We start from the raw sequence: 8,962 nt of genomic DNA on the forward strand, positions 1-8,962 counted from the left end.
TTTTTAATGTGGATAAAGTGTAGAGATCCTGCCTTTGAATGTTTAGTATATAACTATTTTCTGTCAAACATTTTGCAAGGTTGCCAACTTTCCCTATTTTATGGAATTCAGTATGTTTTCCAACCTAAGAAGTTAGTACGTCTTTATACTGGAGTTTAGCACTCAGAAAGGGGTGGTCTATGTTTGCGTAGAAGTACAGTGAATTTTTCCCTCCTGAATTGGCAACCCTGATTTTGTTTGAAAAGATTGGATTTACAATATTCACAAGTACCAAATGCTTACACTGATTCAATACTTGGGACAGGCCCACCTTTGTGCACTTGTTATCCTATCTAGGAATGGTATACTAATTAAAATTTCATATTTTGGTTATGATTTGATTTATTTCAATTAAATATTTTTGTCCTTTGTGCACTTGTTTCCTATCGGGAATGGTATACTAATTAAAAATTCATATTTTGGTTATTGATTTTGATTTATTTCAAATTAAATATTTTTGTAAGTCTGAAATCTTGATATATTTATTTCTCCTCCAGTGAGATCCATTATCAACCCAGCTTCTGATTTTCTCAGGAATTAGTGTGGATTAGGTAGGTATGTTTCTCAGCTTGGTTTTTTACTTTTCTGTTTTTGGTCTACTGTTTGCCATCCAGTGTTACTCTTAAAGCCTCCATGGTTTTTAGTGTGTCAAAGATGGCATATATTATTGGCTTGTGACTATGTGAAGTGTCATTGTGTTTAATGTGGCACAAAAGTTGCAAGCTTACATTGTCCTTTACACCCTAGATAGAACCAATAGGGGGAGGGGGGGGGGGGGGTAGTGTGCTTCGAATGTGACCTGACCTAGTTTTCTCAGTAGTGTAGTTAATACAAATACTGGACTGTTTCATCTTCCCAGCTATACCCCTTGATATGGTAATGCCCATTATGTTTTACCAGTTTTTTTAAGCAACAAAATTGATAACAGGTAGTGATGCATGGTTAAATGACTATACACATCTATTGCTATAGTGCGGCACACATTTCTCGTCCTTGCTCGTCCACTGTCATGACCACACGTGTAATGTTACAGTGTAGTACATATTTCTCGTCCTTGCTGGGGCATGTTTAATACAGGGAATATTCTGTGAATGCAAGGGAAAGGAGGGCTGCGTACTGCACTGTGTCCAGAAAGGTCAATGATCTCTGTTCTGTTTGTTTATTAGTTTAATGATTTCTGTTGACCGATGTAGCGGGTGGTTGGATGGGAGCATCACCCTTGAATCATATACCTATGATGTTCGCATGGGTGTACGATCCGATAGTGATGTCGTTTTTTCTTCTCTTTACTAGCCTATCCCGTTTCTTTGGTTTGTGATTGTATTTTTGACAGGGAATATTTTTTTTTCTGTAAATCTTCTGCCTGTTCTTGGTTATTTATGATTTAGCTTATATCTTTAGGTTATGATTTTGATTTACATTTGTACTATTTTTGTTAGATTGCTTGTTTTTTTTATTTCAGCGGTCTCTCATATAACCTCATTTGTGTTGGAAGAGCCTAAAGGCAATTAACAAACACAAAAAATTGACAGATGTAGTATTGGTGGATGCCATGATTCTTATTGAATATGTATTGTGTATTGTGTGTGGTAATGCTAACTTTGGCTATGGAATGAGGCGTGTATGTGATGAAAAATTTTGTACCCTCTCCCTGAGACATTTTTGATGTTATAAACATTCTGATTACACGCGTCTTTTTGTTTTAAAGGAAGTTTTTTTTTTAATTCAAGACATTTTTTCCAGAGATTAGTTTGTGGTTTTTACTTCCCTACGAATATAGTTTTTATCACTTGACGACATACCACTGGCCGGGTGGGGCTCCTGGGTCTTCTATCCCCCTATAGCAAACGTGTGTATTTCTCTTGGTGGGATCCTGTGCTAGTATCTGGATAAAACTTTTAGGTGATCTCAAAGTGCACTGATAGTATGTTCTTGGAATCTACAGCTGTTCCATGTTTGAACCAATTTTCATTTGTCATACTTTTTCTAGTGCTATATCCTAATCTAGACGTTTTTGACTGTCCCATTTTATTACTTTTTACTGGCGCTGATATGACCTTCGTGCCCGTAAAGTCAAATCAGAATAAAATCACAGGTCCCTTTGAGTGGCTCTCATGATGAACAACTGATTTCACCAAATGAATTTCTGATTAACCTTCAGTTCCCTTATTTCTGATTTGAGCCCTCTACAGGCCTATGATGACCTACACTTATCTGTACAAGGTTTCCAATTTTCCTTATATTTACGGAATTCATCATGTTATAAACCCTCATTATATTTTCCCATCACCTGCTAAATAGTATAAACGTATTTTGAAATTAAATTTTTTTTTTGCTTTGGCATGTGGTTTCAAAATTGTATTTTGTCGTTATTGGCCTCTCTTCCCCCCTGCCCCTCTTATACAGAATTTATTCTCCAGGGATTAATATTTATGTGGCCATGGATTGGATTTGTAACATCGAGTTGACTTACGAGTACTTGTATGATGGGTCACATACATTCTTGACTGCCCAATAAGCAGCTCCCAGTTTTTTGGTAGACTGGAGGGTAGACTAGAGGGCTACATTATATTTGTATATATTGACGTATTTCAACGTAACTTCTTTGTTGCTTGTTTTGTCATTAAACATACATTTTTTATATAGTGCAGTGTCATTACATACTCTTTTTGCTCTTGTGCTTATCCTGCCTTTTTGTATTGTCTTAGTCTGCATATCACCCTTGAATCATATACCTATGATGTTCGCATGGGTGTACGATCCGATAGTGATGTCGTTTCTTCTTCTCTTTACTAGCCTATCCTGCTTCTTTGGTTTGTGATTGTTTTTTTGACAGGGGATTTTTTTTTTCTGTAAATCTTCTGCCTGTTTGTTCTTAGTTATTTATAATTTAGCTTGCGGGTGGTTGGATGGGAGCATCACCCTTGAATCATATACCTATGATGTTCGCATGGGTGTACGATCCGATAGTGATGTCGTTTCTTCTTCTCTTTACTAGCCTATCCTGCTTCTTTGGTTTGTGATTGTATTTTTGACAGGGGATATTTTTTTTTCTGTAAATCTTCTGCCTGTTTGTTCTTGGTTATTTGTAATTTAGCTTATGATATCTTTAGGTTATGATTTTGATTTACATTTGTACTATTTTTGTTAGATTGCTTGTTTTTTTGTTTCAGCGGTCTCTCATATAACCTCAATTGTGTTGGAAGAGACCTAAAGCAACAAACAAACAAACAAAATAATTTAGCTTATGATATCTTTAGGTTATGATTTTGATTTACATTTGTACCATTTTTGTTAGATTGCTTGTTTTTTTGTTTCAGCGGTCTCTCATATAACCTCAATTGTGTTGGAAGAGACCTTATGCAACAAACAAACAAAAAAATTAGTCTGCATATATTTTTTACACGTATTTCTGATAGAAAACGAGACACCCACATATTTTAGTATTTGACATTTGATGGCATATGATGACGACAAAAGTTGGGAATCTCTCTGACTTGCTGTGACGAACTTTGTTCTGAACGCCATGGTTTATTATTTAAACTTTGTTTTGTATTTTTAAAGTATCAAATTTCATCAATCTTATTAATATTTTTAATTTTATTTTTCAGCCCCTCAAGCTGCCCGTTTCTTCCTCTTTCCTATTAGCGACCAATTAAGTGGTGAGTTAATGTGATTTTGGCCACATTGTTGATTTAGAATCTTCCTGGAAGAGGCTACTATTACTCTCCTTGTATTAGTTGTCTTTGTTGGAAGTACATAATGAGAGATCTTAGGGTGAGGGTTTGAAGTTGCGTGTCATGCCCTGCAATCTAGATCACAACATTACATCAGTACATCACTTCAATTTGGTTACATTTTTAAAATCTCATTTAGTTCAGGTTTTATCTTTCAAAAATTTTAAAGGCTCCAATTATGCCGTTAGATGTAATTAATTCCTTCAGTCTGCATCTTTGCACCAGCATGATAGTCAAAACTTCTCATGTTCTGTTAACTTGGATGTGAATTATCAATATTCAGTGCAGTGCGAAAATCTGAAACGTGCAAGTTCCTCATTTTCATTGTATTTTTTTTTTTTTTGTATTGGCAACGCATACAAAACTGGTCTTAACTTTTAAATTTGTTGAAATAAATTCTTTTGCCTTTTATGTTTAAGCTGGTGTGTGTGTGTAATCGACAATGGGGTGTGCTGACTTGTCTTATAGTACATGCGAAGGGGGACATTCCAGCTGTTATTCAATGAAGCAAGAGGCCCTTACGCTGCGCCTCATTATAGTAAGACCTCACTGAAACAACTCATATTTGCCTCCCCCACATTCTCCTTTAGATTCTTTGTGTAGTACCCATTATGAAAATCGTGAACAAACTGGCCTGTGCGGGTGGTTGGATGGGAGCATCACCCTTGAATCATATACCTATGACGTTCGCATGGGTGTACAGTCCGATAGTGATGTCGTTTCTTCTTCTCTTTACTAGCCTATCCTGCTTCTTTGGTTTGTGATTGTATTTTTGACTGGGGATATTTTTTTTTCTGTAAATCTTCTGCCTGTTTGTTCTTGGTTATTTATAATTTAGCTTATGATATCTTTAGGTTATGATTTTGATTTACATTTGTACTATTTTTGTTAGATTGCTTGTTTTTTTGTTTCAGCGGTCTCTCATATAACCTCAATTGTGTTGGAAGAGACCTAAAGCAACAAACAACAAACTGGCCTGTCCCAACTTGTTTCACTGTAAGTTTATTTGAAGAGGCCTGTGATGATTTGGAATTACCGTTTGATTGTAATGAAAAAAAAATTCGGCTGCTATGTCTGAGGCCTTTTGGGCTTTGCCCAAGATTTCGATATTACATGACGAAGAGCAATTTATTACCACGTGGAAGTTTTGTTGGCCTTATTGTATTGTAACTTATCACCCTTTAAATTCTTTGTGGTAAAGTCTTTCTTTTTTTTTCTTTTTTCCTTTTTTTTGGAGGATGGGATGGTCTTTTTTTGTTTTATTGGTCTATGCAATATTCAAGTGTAATTCGTAAGCCTAGGACAGAGCATCATTTATACACAGAAGATAGTATTTGTTCCATTGGATCTCCCAACTATCGTCCTGAAAGTATATTTTTATGCTCTGCTTATATGATTGCATTTTATGTTTTTAGTATCACGTTTTCCTATGGTTTTTTTACATCTAGTTTTTCACCACGTCTTGACAGTTTATCCTTTTATTTTCTGATGCTTTTTACCATTTCTCTGAACTGACCCTAGCCTTAACATTGAAAGTCGTGCAGTAATCTATGTCTGTGGCGGCTTGCTTTATGGATCCCTATATGTTACAGATCGAGGTGGCCAATAGATGTTGGTTGTTTTCTATTTCTGTCTTCGGCCTATGATGTTTTGGAATTACCGTTTGATTGCAATGAAACATTTATAACTGGCTATTTCTGAGGCCTTTTGTATTCCGTATTTCTCCCATAGTGGGCAGAGAGGCACTTACCGTCTTCTATCTCTGTATCTCTTTTCAAACATGCTTTGTCTTGGTAAGGAATTACTTAGTTTTGTTTTGGCCCTTGCCGGATTCCCTAGCTGTGAGGAGTTCATTTAAATGTATAGCTTTTGGAGATGATCTTTTTTGTCTTGTAAATCATCTCTCTGAACTGATTTTGTATACATTTGAGTGTGTCCCTCTTAATAGGGACTGTTCTGGTGTCTGGATGAGACGTTGAGCTGATCTCAAGCTAAGTACACTGATAGCGTGCTCTTGGAATCTACAACTGTTTCCTATTTAAACCAATTCTCCTTTGTCTTACATGTCTTGGGTGCTTTGATTGTAATTCTAGTATTTAATGACATTTTCTTTTTTACCAGTGCTGATATGACCTTGTGTTGCAATTTCTTAAGAGACCTGTTTCTGGTTTTCATTTCTTATTTGGAGTTTCCATTCGTACTTGCTAATGATGATTTTGAGATAGGGACAAATGAATCATTGTGATTAGTTATCTGATCTGAAGCAAGACTTGGCATAGCTTCATGTTATCTATGATGTAGTAATCTAGATCTTAACGTTATCTATGATGTATTCATCTAGACCTTAATGTTTTCTCTTGTTACTATGGCAATGTCAATACAGCCAATGATGTTTTGCGTAGATCAACTGAAATTTATGTCGACAAATTCATTCTGAGGCTGTTATGTTTGATCTTTTATGAATAAGATTCTGGTTAACCCGACCTTGCTATTTTTGCCAAAAACTGTAACATGGTTGTTACTGCTGCTCTCGATTTTTTAATTATCAAAAGAGGGATACATGATGTGGTATTTTAACTTGGAAATGAAGCAACTGATTTGGTTCTCCATAGTTTTAATTTACTGTTTTCATTTCAGATTCTGGTGTATCCCGTTTAATTTGGTGTCCCATTGGATTCAGGGTGAGTTCTTTACATTTTTCTGTCAGCTACAGATATTTTTTTTTCATTTCATTTCATTGGTTGGCTTCTATATGATGAGTTTTGATTTCACCAGATGAGTAATGTGTGATTAAACATCTGTTCCCTTGTTTCTGATAGAAGCCTTACCTTCATTACATTATTTTGCCCCTTATAGTGATTCTTAGTGTGGTTTTTTTTCTTTATGGATCGTTTTTATTTTGTGTGCTTTCCACTGTTTACTGGCTTTATCTTGGTTTTGTTTTCCTTGCACTGGATTTTGTTGTTTACGTGGTATGTATCTGGTCCTGTCGTTTTTGTTTTGTGTAAGACTTTCTTCCCAAAATGTCACAAAGCCAGTTGTATATATATTGTTTTAATAGTTTGTTTAAATTTTGTGGTAATGATTGATGCCTTTGCATTTGACATTCTATGGTCTCAATGTACAGTTTACCCCAATGAGTCGATGTGATTACAACCTCTCTGAGTCCTGATAATGTCTGTTTTCACCTTCCATGTTTGGATTGAGATTGTTTTTTTTTTGGTCCTGGTGGGAAGGCGGTCGAATGTATAGCTTTTTAAACAATAACTTTTTCTTTGTTCACTGTTGTAGTTTTTGCTTTGAATATATTGTATGCATTTGGGTGTTTCTTGTAGGTCTTTTTGTAATATCTAAGTGAGCACATTGGATTGCTCTCGTAGATTGTGTTCTCTATTTCATCAAGTCACTTATTTTTCTTTTGTGGTTTTAGTGCCAAGTCTTTTGCTTTTCCTTATATGAAACCCCTGGAAGCAAAATAATTTTTATTTATACAGTTGAGTGGTTTCAGGCATTTTATTTTACAAGTTAGATTCTTTACAAATCTGTACACCTCTGTAGATTTTGATGTCTCCACATTAGAAATTCTGGGTCTTGTGATGAATCGTTTACCCGCATGAATCAATGTGATTACAACCAATCTGATGTAGACCTGGAGTAGTTTTATCTGGATTCGTCAAAAGCTTGAGTTTTGTCTTTTCTTGATTGATACACCCTGAAACATAAAAATTAGGATTACAAGGAAATAATTGTGTCAAAATCACAGTCTTATGTGAGATGCCATAATATCATATTTGTAAGTAGAATAACAGCTGAAAACATACTTTTTTGGTGGCACTTTGTAATATCCAATATCAAGTGTTGCTTGTGACAATGTAAAATAGCGATGACACCAAAGTTCAACTTACCTTTTCTGCTGGAGCCACGCTGGAAAGGCAAATGAAAGTGTTGCACTTCAAAGACTAGTATGAAGGGTGGATCAAAATGCGAATCGCCATTTAACGAAACAAACTTCCACGTGTTCACGCATGCCGTGTTGCTTGTGACAAATGACACCAAAACCAATAAACCTCGATATCGGTAAAACGCTATACATTTACTTGTGTGTCTTATGCACAGTTTACCAGCGTGAATCAATGTGATTACAACCATTCTGGTATCTTTATCTTCTTTATATTAGTATGTTTTTGGTCGTATGTGTAGTTGAATAAATTTGTCCATGGTACTATAGACATGGACGTCTTTGCATTAAAAAATTATGTGGGTCTCATGATGATCAGTTTACCCGCCTGAATCAATGTGATTACAACCATTCTGGTCTAGACCTGGCATAGTTTTAATTTCTATATATTCTTTTAGTATGTTTTGAATGATAACATGGATGCCTCTGTATTAAAAATTGTGGGTCTCATGATGAACAGTTTACCCGCATGAATCATTGTGATTACAACCATTCTGATATAGACCTGGAATAACTTGTTTGACATTGTTATATATTTTTATTTTTTGTCTTTGATCGCACATGTTTTGTGTCAATGATGAAAAACCCGCAGCGCATTGATATATCCTACATGAAACTAAATTCTTCAGCTTACCACCTGAGACACTGCTTTTTTTTTCTTTCTTTTTTTTTTTGTACCATGATGTAAGATGTTTATGTAGATGTCATTATCTTCATTTCCATTTAGTGACTTAAATAATTCCAGTATTGCTTTATTTTAATACTGTTGACGTCAGTGATGAACTTTCACCTTAATTTTGATTTTGCTGAAAAATCTCACACCATGCACTACCATCTGAGACGTTCTCTTGCTTTTAACTTTCTTTATTCTAACATTTATATTGATGAAGTTTGGGAAAATCTAGTGCACTTAGGGGTGGTTGGGTTTTATTTCATTTTAAGAAATTAATTTGCATTGTGTCATATGATGATTGAAAGTTGACAATAGTAATTTTTGTTGATACTTTTCGCCCCTATCTGAATGGCACAATGGTTAGGGTCATTCTGTTTGTAAATTGTGATTTCTCTTCCCCCCCACCCTCTTTTAAAATTTTTTTTACATTTTTTTTTTCACAGCTCACTGGTCGGGTGTACTGGGATTTTGGGACTGATGTTAATGGCCACAGGATCGGATGCGACCTAATGTATTGTAAAGCTCACATGAATAAAGTGATCTAATCTGCTTTCA

General features: G+C 35.3%; 1 long non-coding RNA gene and 1 other non-coding gene across 9 annotated transcripts; both read left to right on the forward strand.

Annotated features, from left to right (window-relative positions):
* Window positions 1-498: 498 nt before the first annotated feature.
* On the forward strand, window positions 499-8,953 carry LOC144979797 (uncharacterized). 8 transcript variants are annotated; one of them, XR_013646771.1, is made up of 5 exons: window positions 499-590; window positions 3,651-3,701; window positions 4,196-4,314; window positions 6,414-6,457; window positions 8,851-8,953. It is a non-coding gene; the product is annotated as an uncharacterized LOC144979797 (long non-coding RNA). The 8 variants fall into 8 exon arrangements; XR_013646776.1 differs by lacking the exon at window positions 4,196-4,314 and adding an exon at window positions 4,691-4,772; XR_013646772.1 differs by having other exon boundaries at window positions 536-594.
* On the forward strand, window positions 8,503-8,579 carry LOC144980386 (small nucleolar RNA Z195/SNORD33/SNORD32 family). The gene has a single exon (XR_013646897.1). It is a non-coding gene; the product is annotated as a small nucleolar RNA Z195/SNORD33/SNORD32 family (small nucleolar RNA).
* Window positions 8,954-8,962: the final 9 nt, after the last annotated feature.

This window comes from Berghia stephanieae, chromosome 9 (assembly GCF_034508935.2).
Source record: "Berghia stephanieae isolate SIO BIC M18660-M18661 chromosome 9, UCSD_Bste_1.3, whole genome shotgun sequence".
Taxonomy (NCBI): domain Eukaryota; kingdom Metazoa; phylum Mollusca; class Gastropoda; order Nudibranchia; family Aeolidiidae; genus Berghia; species Berghia stephanieae.